The sequence below is a fragment of the Chinchilla lanigera genome, unplaced genomic scaffold (genome assembly GCF_000276665.1).
Source record: "Chinchilla lanigera isolate Chin_1 unplaced genomic scaffold, ChiLan1.0 scaffold00012, whole genome shotgun sequence".
Classification (NCBI taxonomy): domain Eukaryota; kingdom Metazoa; phylum Chordata; class Mammalia; order Rodentia; family Chinchillidae; genus Chinchilla; species Chinchilla lanigera.
The window spans coordinates 20,748,172-20,761,826 of NW_004955413.1; the positions used below are offsets into that span (position 1 = coordinate 20,748,172).

At 37.8% G+C, this 13,655-nt stretch overlaps 1 protein-coding gene across 1 annotated transcript in view; it reads right to left on the reverse strand.

Moving 5' to 3' along the window:
• Positions 1–13,655, reverse strand: part of Lmntd1 (lamin tail domain containing 1) — a 262,615-nt gene that overhangs the window by 239,598 nt on the left and 9,362 nt on the right. The window contains exon 3 of the mRNA XM_013511521.1: positions 3,801–4,016. The gene's annotated coding sequence lies outside the window, so the exon portion shown is untranslated. The remainder of the gene's footprint in view (positions 1–3,800; positions 4,017–13,655) is intronic.

The window sequence follows — 13,655 nt, forward strand, 5'->3', positions numbered from 1 at the left end:
AAACCTGCCTTTCTGTTAGACGACACTCAGCAACAGCATTCACAGTATTTTTGATCACAACTCCTAGAGACACGCACCGAGGAGGACTTTCAGAACTGCTTCAGGAAGTGGCAAGAATGAGAGGATAAATGTGTTTGAAGTGACGGGAAGTGCGTGAGGAGATTGATGTACAGGTGCCTTTTGAATTTATTTTTATCAGTATGTGTTTACATCACATACTGATTACATTTGTCCTGGGAAGTTGGTACACATACATAACACATCTTAACTTTCTTCTTTCATTCCCTCCACCTCACCTCTTTCTCTGCTTCCATCAACTCTCAATTCTCCACCAATTTGCAAAAATTTGCTCTAATTTCATAATTTTCCCCTCCATTCTCTCTTTTCATCCTGTTTCTCTCCCTTCCTTTCCCTTCCTTTATTGATCTTGTTTGAAAAAGATTTCCCTACTTCTATCTTCTATTTTGTTCTCTCTCTGTATATATATTTTATATATAGAAGAGAAGCCATGTGATATTTAAGCTTGTCCAATACAAGGAAAGATAAACTTGAGGTATTTGTAGATACATGGCTGCAACTTGAGACCATAATATTAAGGGAAATAAATCAGACACAAGCTTAAATATCCTATGATTTCTCTTATGTAAGAAACTCGATGTGTCATTTACTGTAACTTTTTTTAAACTTAAGCAGTCATAGCATATTTTGATCACTCCTTGTATATCAGATCATCTGATTGTATGCCTTGAATATACAACATTTTTAAAATTTTGCCTCATAAAGCTGGGATAAGAAAAGATCACTCTGCTTCTGTGTGGAGACTGGATTGTAGGGGACACAAGGAGAAGGAAGGAAGCTTTTCAAAGGTCTTTGCAGAGCTCTAAGTGTGACATGAAAGAGGCCCGAACTATAGGGGAACAAGGAAAATGGACAGGAATAAATACAATAAATATGGTGGAGTTGATTGGCTGGACATACTGATGGGGCTGGAGTTTGAGGAAGAGGAAGGTCAGCATCCAACAGCATGAGCCATTGAGCAGATGGAATGGCTGTTTGCTGAGATGACAATTTTCTTTATGTGTCAGGAGATAGGTGTGACACGCCTTCAGCTTGATCAGGTGAAGGGAAATAATACCAACAGCAAAAACTAATCACTTTTGGTTGCTTCTGATTTGTCACATATTATTTTAAGTACCATATTAACTGAAGGATCACAACATCCCTATGAGATAGGGATTATCATTATTCGGCTATCGGGTAGAATAAGAACTCAAGTTACTAAAATCTCAAAACCAGTGAGAAACTGGGGTTGGGTTTCCTTGATTCAGACATTCTGATCCCAGAGTCTGCTCCTGCCACACATGCATGCCACACTGCCTGCTGCTAATATCACGCCGTGATCACCCAGGCTATAGTCCCCAATTTACATTTGTCTCTCTAGGTGCACGGTGTTGCAGAGATCTCAGGTGATAGATGGAGTGTTTGTGAAACCCCAAATATTCTCCAGACTGCAGCACATGCTCTCATCTCCAGAGGTGTTCAGGAAGGCCCCCTGAAATCAGATGGTCACACATTCATCTCAGATGAAGCTGCAGTTCTACAATGTATGCAAATATTAACCGTGTGTCTGCACAGACTCTTCCTCTGCCTCATTTCATTCATTGGAGGAAATGCAAAGCATCATAAACTGTTTACTTGAGAAGAAGGCTTGTGTCACAGTTAAAACTGCTGTATTTATTGGTGTATTTTTGTGTCCCATGATAAATACATGGATCATGGGGAATTGGTACCATTGCATCTTGATCCTTTTTACTTCCCTTTCTCCTCCCCTCCCTCCTTTCTTCCTCCATCCCTGGATCTGTAGTCAGATGCCTGAATTCAGACTCAAGCTCATCACCTATTACCTGGGTGACTTCAGAATATTACTTAACCTCTTAGTAAGGTGGGGATATTAACAGTATGCCAGGGTCTCATTGGCTTTGCCCCAAGCCCAACTCATTTTCCTTCTGTTCACAAAACTCAACTGTATTTCTCAGCTTGTTTTGCAGTTTAGTGAGACCAGATGGCTCTGGCCATTAAGAAAAAGGCAGAAATGATGGATGTTGCTTTCAGATCTGGTCCATACAAATCTTCCAAGTGACACTCCACACTCTTTCTTCCTTGTCTGCTGAAGCAATATAGAGTATCTAGCAGAGGAGTCCAAGGCCTCAGGGACAACAGAGGCATAGACTTGCAGGAGTCCGAATCTCTGTATGACCATATGGAAAGCCTGTTGTCGAATAAGGTCATTTGCTCTAAACCACGTAAAGCAGAAGCAAATGCTCACTGTGTTAGATTAGAGCAAGTTGAGTGTCTGTTCATTAGAGCAGCTTTAGTTATGTACCCCAACTAGTATCCCAACTACCTCATAAGATTACTAAAGTAAACTAAATTTTCTATAAAGTATGTGGGTAAATATGCTCTCAGAACGTAGAAGAAAAAGTATCTCCCTGCTTCTCTTTTACCAAGTCCTCTGTTATAACTGGAGAATAATGTAGCTGTCATCCGAAATCACAGTTCTTCATGTAAGGCATCCTCTTGTGATGGACAACCTGTCCTAGTTGCATGCAAAATGGATATAAATAGAATCTACACAATAATCAGAACAGTAAGAGATGAGCAAAGGAGACCTAAGAGGGCTCAGGAGGCTGGTGCTTAGTCCATTCGTGCTGACTATTCCTGAGGCTGGGGAATTTATAGACAGCAGAAATTTACCCCTCACAGCTTTGGAGACTGGACACCAGAGATCAAGGTGAGTGCTGGTTCAGTGTCTGGTGAGGACCTGGTCTCTCTCCACTCCCACCATGACAGTTTGTTGCATCTTTTCCATAGAAAAGCGAAGGGAAGGTAAAAGGGCCTCGCTAATTCCCTTAAGTCCATTTACAGAATTGCTCATCCCATTCATCCGGGCCCAACTCCCATTAGTAATCGCTTCCTAAAGGTCCTACCTCAGGACTACCTCAGTGATCCAGTTTCAACATAAAAATCTAAGGGGGACACGTTCAGCAGCGATCCAAATGCCTCTCCTCTCATCTCCCCCAGGTGCCGCTCAGGGCTGCAGTCACAGCTACACGATTTGTGGGGCTGGCTCTTCCCAACAAGATTGCATAGCCCTGCTGAACATTCAAGTCAGTGCGTTTATTACGACCCAGTATTGTTCTCTTGGGTAGACAGAGGCTCACCAGGGGGACATTGTGCCTCCTACACCAAGGGGCTTGGAGAAAACCTTAGAAGTCACAAAATTGATTACCTCCTCCAAAAATCAAAGATGTATGCTTAGAAATTGAAATGATTCTCTTAGGGATGCTTCGATGTTCCTTTGAATATATTTTTTTTTATTGCTGTAAAGTCAAAGTCTCAGAAAAAGTTCAGAGAGTCAAAAGAGCATTCAGCACATAATCAAAGTGCTATCTAAAAGGAATATTTTGAACAGAAAGAAATGTGAAGGCAACGGATAGCTCACTTGTGTATTTACTTATGTCTACCGGTACTACAAGTTTGCTGTGGACTTCTTTGGGCAAATAAATCTCCTGACACTTGATTTTAATTTTTTTCCAGTTCACTTTCAGGCTTTTCAGGTGTTGTGCTTCTGTCGTCATCACTCACCATCTTGGATCTCTCAACAAGCTCATAAATCTTATTTTATGATATAGCAGTGTCATAGTGATACTGTTTGGGTGACATAGGGAGTACTTCACAGGTGTCTAAAAAGGCCTTGTAGATAAATGAGCCTATCAGTTCAAAGATATTCATGTACTCACAGAAATCTCTTGTCCTGGGAAATTTTCCAGCACACCAAAATGTATCCAAGGCAGGAAGTACCAGCAGAAGATGCCAACTTTAAAGGGCCAAAGGTATCATGTAGATACAGTGCCAAGGAAGCTGGGTTCCATGGCTCAGACCCAGAGGACTGTGAATATTCAGAGAAGCACAATCCAGACAGGATGTCCAATGTTTATGTACAGAGCACTACATCCCTAAAGAGGAGGCAAGTTTATAAACAACAGAACATTAAAATCTGTTCTCTTCCCTTGTTTAATAATGCCCCACACTCCAGGAAACCCCTTACTTTCTTACCCCCAGGAAAGTTGCTTATGCTTTCCTATCATCCCACTGTCCAGATGTCTCTCTTTATAAAATTCATCTTTTATCCCTAGAGCATCCCAGCAAAGGAGATGCCTTGCCTACAGAACCCTAGACACATTGTTCTCTTCAGTGCTCTTTGCTTTTCTGTCAAAAATCCATCTGCTTTGCTTTTAGCTTTTCTGTCTTGTCCTCATTCCACCAGTTTTGCATCATAAGAGGACAAAGAGTTGCCTGTAAATGGTGTGGAGCCTCCTTCCACATGCAGGGAAGGGCAGGGACTGAGCCGGCCTCACAGAACCCTCCTCATCTGTTAATTACTTGTCCCATCACCACTATTAAGTGCAATGCCAGTCAAATAATGCCCTATAATGTTACCTGTGCAGGCTTTATGGAAAATGGAAACAGCCGCTTATTTCTGGTAAATGATTCAAGGAAGTTCAATGCAATAGCACCATCTCTCAAAGGCGTCAGACAGCTGAGCTTTCAGTAACATAAAAAGTCCCCTTCTGTCACTTAGCAAAAGAAAAATGGCTTGGTCTCCTACTGGGGCTAAATTAAAAGATGCGGCTGATCTATCATATTAGGGGCACTCTCATAACGCACAAAAGCTTGTGCGGTACTGATTAAAAGGGGAAAATATCATCTGTTTAGTAGAAAGATCTGTAACTAAAACAAAAGCATTCTCACCCATGACTAAACATCTACTGTCAACAGTCTGTCTCTGTGTGTGTCCAGAAAAACAACTGTCCGTCTGTCTGTCTCTGTCATCTGCTTTCAGAAACAATTATCTGGGAATAATTTTTCCTTCCCTTTTAAGCTAAATGCTTTACAAATGAGCATCAGGATTAAATATGCCTCTCCCTGTAGGGGAGGCCCACAGGCCACTTCTGCTATTTTCCAAAAGAAAAAAATAAAAGGGTTATTGTCATAATTTTTCAGTCCTTATTATAATCATTATATTGCTCATTATTTCCACTAATAGGTTCATTAATCCAAAATTAACCATCTAGGATCTCTACACCAGACTTCAATTTAGCAAAGGCACAGGCCTGGTTTTCTCAAAAACTCGAATGAAATCATCCCTGCAGAGCCACTCTTTGAAACAACACAGCCTCTCTTCCTGGATTTTAAGTCCCATTTGAGTGAGATCCCTATGTTGGGTGTCCTCAGGTTAGAGGTTTTTCTCCTTCCTAACAATATAAATAAAATACATTTTGAGCAATAAATAAAACTTTTGTTCCATTTCCTAAGCTGTTAATAACCCCCAAAGAGAGCAATTTTAACCCAAAATATGCCGGTGTTTTTACTACTTAGGAAATTGTTATAATTTATAATTATAATTATTTCAGTTCAAATCTTTTTTCTACATTCATGAGATTTTTTTTTGTGGAATAAGTGAGGAAACAGAAAAGATGATAAACCAATTTCATGAATATTGCTCTAAATTTTATTTTCCGATCACCTAACACAATATTCCAAATCTACTAATTCCTCTTAATATAAGCCACTCTTACTTAAGTGCAAAAGTTATTTGTTACAGGTAAAAGAGAAAGATGTAGTTATATATCAAACTTAATATCAATCATTTCTTGATTAGGAGTTTGCTACTCTGTATATATACTATTTCATAACCATATAAAATTTCTCATTTATATGACCTTCTAAAATCATACCATTTGATTTATTTTTGCTTCTTAGAAGTGAGGGCTTTTATCTATTGTTTGTTATATATCATTTCATTATGGTAAGATTTTACCCACAGACGCTTAAAATTTTCTGAAGGTAAGTTACAAACCAAATATACTGCTCATATTGCAGGAATAAAATCAGACTGTCCCTCTATGCACTATATGTGGAATTGACCAAACGTCTCATTTGAAGAGAAGAAAGAGTCTGGGGCCTCACATTCAAAAAAGAAGGAGATTTGGAAGCAATCCCAAAGGAAAATGGTAAACACTTTCAATTATTGGGAAGTGGATCAGATGGGAGAGCAACTTCTGTTTAGCTTAGAAAGAAAGGATTTATTCACACATGGCTCCCCAGCATATGATGTATATTATGAAGAGCAGGATAATTAACTACTTTTTTTTCTCTCTCTCACTTATCGCTATATATTATGAAGAACAGATGCAAGGAAATATTCATAGAAAATAATAGTATCTAAATTTAAAAAAAATGTATTTAAAAGAGGCTGAGTCCAGTTACATGTGTCAGGAAAAAGAGAAGCAAAGCTAGGCCTATAGAAAATTGTCAGCTGAGGAGTTTGTTTCTGTTTTTCAGATTTGCGTGCCTCTTCACCAGTTCAGTAACCCGATTTTTCCATTCGATAAGGCGTTTTTTATATTTTTAATTTCTCTATCAAATCTATCTCAATAAAATATCTGATAAACCACCCTTGCTATGTGTCATGGTTTGCGTCTAGATGTCCCCCAAAGCTTCATGCAGTCATGCAGGCAGGCTTCCAGAGTTTGTGATTGATTCATGGTCTAAAGCTAGAAGTCAGGGTATTTGTGCTACACCCGCCCTAGGGCAGGTAGGCTACATACAATACAAGGGACCAAAAGAGGCTTGTCTCTCCCTCTTCTCTGGTTGCTTTTGGTATCTTCTGCTGCCACAAATGGTTGCCCTTCTGCCATACTACCTTGCCTTAGAGCCAGCTGATTATGGACTGAAACCTCTACAAACTATGAGCTAAATAAACCTTTCCTTCCTTAACTTTGGGTGCTGGGTATTTTGTCTCAGCAAAGAGAAAAGTAACTAAGACATTATGGTATGTCACTTAGATTATTGCCACCATAAACACAATAAATATTTAACACTAATCAGCACAATAAATATTTTTGGTGCTATCAAAGTATCTTTCTTATTTTGATACAAACAGGCTTTTTTGTTAATCTCTAAAATATTCAGGAACCAAGAAGCAAGTTTTTATAGACATGCATACTTATATTTGGAGAGAAAAAGTTTTGAGTGGAAAAACTGTAACCCTGAAGATGCCTGCCTATCTATCTATCAATCATCTATCTAATCTATCTATGATTACACATTTGTTTACCCATCTATAAAAGGAGTATTCTGTTTTAATTTTTATTATATTTATACATGTTTGCAGTTCACGTAGTTCACAATCATTGTGGGGAATGGTTACATGTACATATTGCAGCACGTTGCTTTCTTTTTTTCATCCCCTTCCTTTTCCCTCCCCCTCCCCTCCTCCTCTTGTTTCCCTATCCCATTTTTCATTCTCGTTGATATCATTTTTCATAGCTCGTTATGGCAGACAATGTTTACATTAATTGAGGTTATTAGCTTCCTGCACATGGCATATCTTTATTCTTATTTCCCTTTCCCCTCCTCCTCACCCCTTGACCTTGCACCCTTACACCACTCCCCTGTGGAAGGAGATCCATCCCCTTGTCCCTTTCTATCCATCCTTTGTCCTTTTCTTTGTTTGTACTTTGCCTCACTCCAATGAGAGATACCATATGGTATTTAAGTGTGTGTGTCTGGTTTATTTCATTCAACATTATCCTTTCCAGATTCATCCATTTTCTAATAAATGTCTCAAATTTATCATTCTTTATAGCTGAGCAGTATTTCATTACATATAGATCCCACATTTTCTTTATCCAATCATCTACTGATGGTTATACAGGCTGCTTTCAGGATTTAGCTATTATGAGTTGTGCTGCTGTAAACACTGGTATGCACGTATTAAGCTCTTTGGGGAAGATACCTAGCAGGGGTATACCTGGGTCATATGAAATTTCTGATTTCAGTTCCTTGAGAAATCTCCACACTGATTTCAGTAATGGTTATACTAGTTTGCATTCCCACCAACAATGCAAGAGGGTTCCTTTTTCACCACAGCCTCACCAGCATCTGTCATTGTTTGATTTCTTAATGGTTATCATACTCTCCAGAGTAAGACGGAATCTTAGCATTGTTTTAATTTCTATATTTCTAATGACCAGAGATGTAGAACATTTTTTTATATATTTGTTGACTATTTGTATTTCTGCCTCTGTGAAGTGTTTCTTCATTTGTCTTGCCCATTTCTTGACTGGTCTTAGTGTCCTTTGTTTGTATAAATGTTGGGTTTAAAAGTGCTTAATTTCTTGTATTGCAAGAATTGTGATTTTTGTTCTTTAAAGTTGCTGTAGTCATTAAATACATTTTTCTTACACTAAGTTTTTTTGGAACTGGGTATTACACTCTAGGGGAATTCCATCTCTGTGATATATCAACAGGCTCTTTTTGAAATGAATAATTTGTGTGTGAATAATTTGCAAAGGTTGACTTTGAACTTTTCATCCTTTTGCCTCACTCAGATGCCCAAGTAGCTGGACCCGCAGCAATACACCTCCATGCCAGCCTAAAGAACATTCTGTTCTGCAGTAACTCAACCAGTTCAAGCATATGTACTTATGTATTGCTGGATTACTTTTCCTAATATTTGATTCAAAATTTTCCATGTTATGTTCATAAATAAGTTGTACTCATTTTTTTCACCGGGTTTTTCTTTAGGAATCTGGGATCTGTTCAACTAGTCTTAGTACAGAAAGTATTCTTTGCTTACTATGTTCTTTATTTTATGAAATGGTATTTCAAGGCTGGGGATTTAGCTCAGCGGCAAAGAGCCTGCCTGGCAAGCGCAAGGTCATGAGTTCGGTTCCCGGTACCGGAGAAAAACCAAAAAAAAAAGAAATGGTATTTCTTCATTAAAGTTTTAAAATTTTCAAAAAAATTAACATCAGACTGTTTAATTTTTTTTTTTGAGTTCCTTGCATATTCTGGATATTAGCCCTCTATCTGAGGAGTAGTTGGCAAAAAAATTTTTCCCGTTCAGTAAGCTGTGTCTTCACTCTACGGACTGATACTCTTGCCCATACGGAAGCTTTTTACTTTGATAGAATCCCACTTATTGATTCTTGCTGCTGGAAAATCCTTTCCTATTCCCATGTCATTAAGTGTTTTACCTATTTTATTTTCCAGTAGGTTTAATGTTTCTGCTTTAATGTTTAGATCTTTGAACCATTTTATTTTAATTTAGGACATGGTGAGAGATAGGGTCCAGTTTCAATCTTCTACAAGCAGATAACCAGTTTTCCCAAAGCTACTTGGTGAATTTGCTATCTTTCCTCTAACATATGCTTTTGATCCTTTGTCAAAGATTAAATAGCTGAATATGTCTAGGAAGGTTTCTGTATTTTCAGTTCTGTTCCATTGATCCACGTATCTGTTTTTGTTCTAGTATTATGACATTTCAATCACTATTGCTTTGTAGTATAGCTTGAAGTCAGGTGTTGCTATGCCTCCTGCTTTGCTTTTATTGCTCAAAATTGCTTTTGCTAATGGCAGTCTTTTCTGGTTTCATATGAATTTTAGCATTGTTTCCTCCAGATCTTTAATGGACATCAGTGAATGGAATGATATTCCCTGTGCTTGGATAGGCAGAACAAATATTGTCAAAATGGCCATACAGATACAGCTGCTGTACCAATTCATCACAATCCCAATCAAAATTTTGATTGGGATTGTGATGAATTGGTACAGCAGCTCTATCCATTCACTGATGTCCTCTTCAATCTCCTTCAGAGTACTATAGCTTTTTTTTTTCTGTAGAAGTCTACTTTGCTGAAGTTGGTTATTAATTCCAAGAGTTTTTTTTGTGGCATTCTATAAAATGACTATTTTTAATATCAGATGAAATGATTAAATGAAAAGATGCATGTGATGTGTTCATTTTGTTGTTGCTACTTTTTTTATCTTTACAACATTTTGGGGGTTCAGTAACACTTTGAAAGAATCTGAATTCTTCCTTTACAAAACAGTCAAAACTTGGGAGGGAAAAGAAAACGAGGGATCATGGGTAACTTTTCCTAACAAGCAAAGTGGGAATATAACAAATGTACATTAATGAATAAATGAATGACCGTGTGCTTATGTGATGAAATGTTATGTAGTTGTGAAAATGAATGAGTTATAATTAAACAATGTAAATGACTTTCACAAATAGAATGTGGATCCAAAAGTTCAGAGAAGTATTGACATAATAAAGATCCACTAACAGAAACATTTTAAAAACTAAAATATACTTTTTAAGAGTACTTGCATATGTAGTTTTAAAAAAGAAACTTAAATTCAGGAGTAGTAATCTTAGGAGGAAGGAGATGATGTGGCAGTGAACAAAGACCCATAGGAGACCTCAAAGATATTTGCAATATAATTTATATTTCTTACATCCCTGACCAGTTCACAAATGTCAATTTTACTGTTACTCTTAATATTATATACAAATGTGGAATATTTTTCTTGTTATATTATATTTAACTTTCTTGGGGGTCTTTATATCATTATAATTCTAAAGGGAATTTTTTTGGCAGGAGTAAGTTTTCTGGGGCCAAATGTACATTGGAGTTTTTAGGAACTCTTCCTCTTGCCTTCCTTTTAAAGTAGGTACTTTACTCCCTTCCACAAGGTAAGCAAGCACATTCCCAGTGTGTAAACTCAGGTCCCAGCATCATCTTGTTGAGTAGAGATGAAGTGAGAATTTGAAAAAAATTCTTCTCTGATTTCAGCATCTGGGCTTTCTATCCCAGCATATGCTACCAAACACTCCCACTCAGATTATCTCATGTAATCCTCTTAATAGTTTATTCAAAAAGGCATAGCTTTATTTTTTTTAAATTAGGAAATTCAGCACAGTTAAATGGCTTTCCTAAGATCTTGCTATATAAGAACTTAAATCCAAATCTTTTGTCTCCTAAACGCAATGACTGGCCAATGAAGAATAGCACCCTCTTCCCAATGATACATCTTAGAGTAATCAGGGGTGTAGGAAGGTAGGATTTAAGATTTAAATTAACTACTAATATATAAATAGAACCACTGGCTATCTGATTAAAATGTTCATCTTTTTAGCTTTATTTCTTCTAATATAAATAACTAAAGTGACATTTAGCAGGAATGATTTTGTACTCTGATAGCTTCATAAGTGCTGACCAGTTTTCCTATTTTCCAGAATTGTAGTTCACACAGCCCATTTCTTAAAATGCAAAGTTCAAGCAGGAAGGTCAAATGAATCACTCAAGATCATGAGCAGTTGTGGCAGATTCATACCTTCCAACACCCAGGTCCCTGCCCTTATCATTGAAAATTGATTTTCCTTGGCAGGGAAGGAAAATTCCTACTTATTTTTTCCTGTCTACCTCAACCTTTAGCTTATTTACTTTATCCCATGTGGCTTTCAGTACTTTGTTCTATCAGCCTTAAGAAACTGTTGAACTCTGTTGGACAGAGAGTCAAGAACACAGAATGTACTCTTTCCACTTTCCACCCTGGAATGCTATTTCGGTTCCACTTAAACAGTAAGATGTTGCAAAGGTTGTAACATCACTGCTGTGCTGCCTATTTTTTGATCATTTATTTTTAACACAGAAGAATTCACGTAAAATAAATAAATAAATAAGCTCCATCTGAGGTACAGAAAAGAAATTATATTTTCTTTTCTCTGGGACTTGGGTCACTTTAAGTCAGTTAATGATAAAAAAAAAAAGTGACACTGGCCACTTCAAATCAGAAAATTAAATATTAAAATCGAGGAGGTTTGAATCAAAAGTACTCTTTCGTTGTGACTTAATTTATATGAATGTGAAAGAATTCCATGACCCTGTCTCTATAGCTCTAAAATGCATGAAGAGTGTCTTACAGGGTGTAAGGTGTGGAGATGTATGAGACAGGAGATTCATAAAGCTCGTGAGAATTTTTTAATTGGGTGGGGGTGTCAGACTACAAAGCTGTTAGTCATCTGACCAGTTCATTGACATATATGTAGATATGAAAACATGCAAATATCTATATACAAGGAGTGACACAGATATTCTGACATATAGCAGTGAAAGGTGCATCACAAGTCTTTTTAACACTGCAATCCAAATCCAAATAAAGATGTTGCTTGAGCTAGCATGGAATCTAGTACCTATAATGCTTTAGTTTAAATGTCTGACATTAAGAAGCCTGAGCTCTTATGCTACTGTTAAATAGCAAAAGTTTTGAGTGGGACTGTGTACCATGCGCTGAGAGCACTTCACAGCATTCTTTTATTCAGAGTTCACAGTGTTCATTGGAAATAAGTACTGCTATTATCCTTGTTTATTCAGCTCAGGAATCTCAAGTTTGGAGAAGTTCAACACCCAACGTCACAGAGCTAGTGAGCAGTGGAATCAGATTTAAATTCTGGTTCATGGTAAGGCATTGTGGTACACACCTGTAATTGCAGCCCTCTGGGAGGCTGAGTCTAGAGGAACATAAATTTGAGCCCAATCTGGGCAATTTAGAAAGTTAGGAACTTGTCTCAAAATTTTTTAGAGAACGAAATTTAGAGAACTTGTCTCTAAAATTTTTAGAAAGAAGCTGGGGATGTAGCTCTAGATGAAGCCCATGGTTCAATCCTTAGTACCACAAAAACAAAAACTAGCCAAACAAAAAATCCCGGCTGCTATGACTTTTCTGCTGAAGTTCTTTCCCACCTTGTCCAGCTGCCCCACACCACACCACCATTCTACATTAACACCCAACTTTCTGATTCTCTTCTGGTTGGCCTAAGGCTTTTTTGTTTCTAAGTGGAATAACTTGTACTTCCAGTAGTTGGTAGGGAAGGAATAACCCCGCTAGAAAAAGAAGCAATTCTCCCTCTAAGAAATTACTTAGCAATTTTCCAGACCATGTCATGGAGATAGCTATGAAAATTAAGTAAGCCAGGAAGAAATGTTCTAGAAAAGGAGAGAATTAGGCAGATGTTCCAGACCCTATTTATAGTCATTCTCTCTTATGCGTTCTCCAGCCTGAGAGGACGTGCAACAGAAAGGTCAGCCAAGCAGATGTGGGAGCAGAGCCTACGTGTGCGAGCTTTCTTCAGACACTACAACAGACATCAAAAGCAGCTTCAAGTTCAAAAGAAGTAAAAAAATAGCCTGAGGGTCTGGGGCCTGAGGAAGGCACAGCTTCCTGGGCAGTGGTGCTAAATTTTGAAAAGAGAGAATAAAGAAGCAGGTTACTGAAGAAACTGAGTATCTTAGGCCTCATTCATTGTCTTACTATTGTCATAATAGTAATTATGTCATAATATTCATACACTTCATCATCACAAACGCTAGACTCCAGGAAAGGGAAGACAGCCAGCATTTTGAAGTAGTTTATTTTTTTCTGTTTATTCAATGCCTACTTCATAGCATGTGCTATATAATAATAATCCATTCACATTTTCAATTATACTTATTAATATTGATTGATTGACAGAGCACCTACTCTGTTGCTTCTGTCTTAACTACTGGAAGTATGGAAATGGATGAGCCAAATTCCCTACTCTCATGGAGTGCTGTAGTTTGAACCTTGAACGTTTCCCGAAGGCCAATGTGTAAAAAGTTTGGTCTTCAGCCTGTGGCGTGACTGACAGATACTGGAGCCTATAGGAGGTGGGGTCTAGTGGAAGGAAGGAAGCTCACTGGGTCCATGCCCCTGAAGGGGTT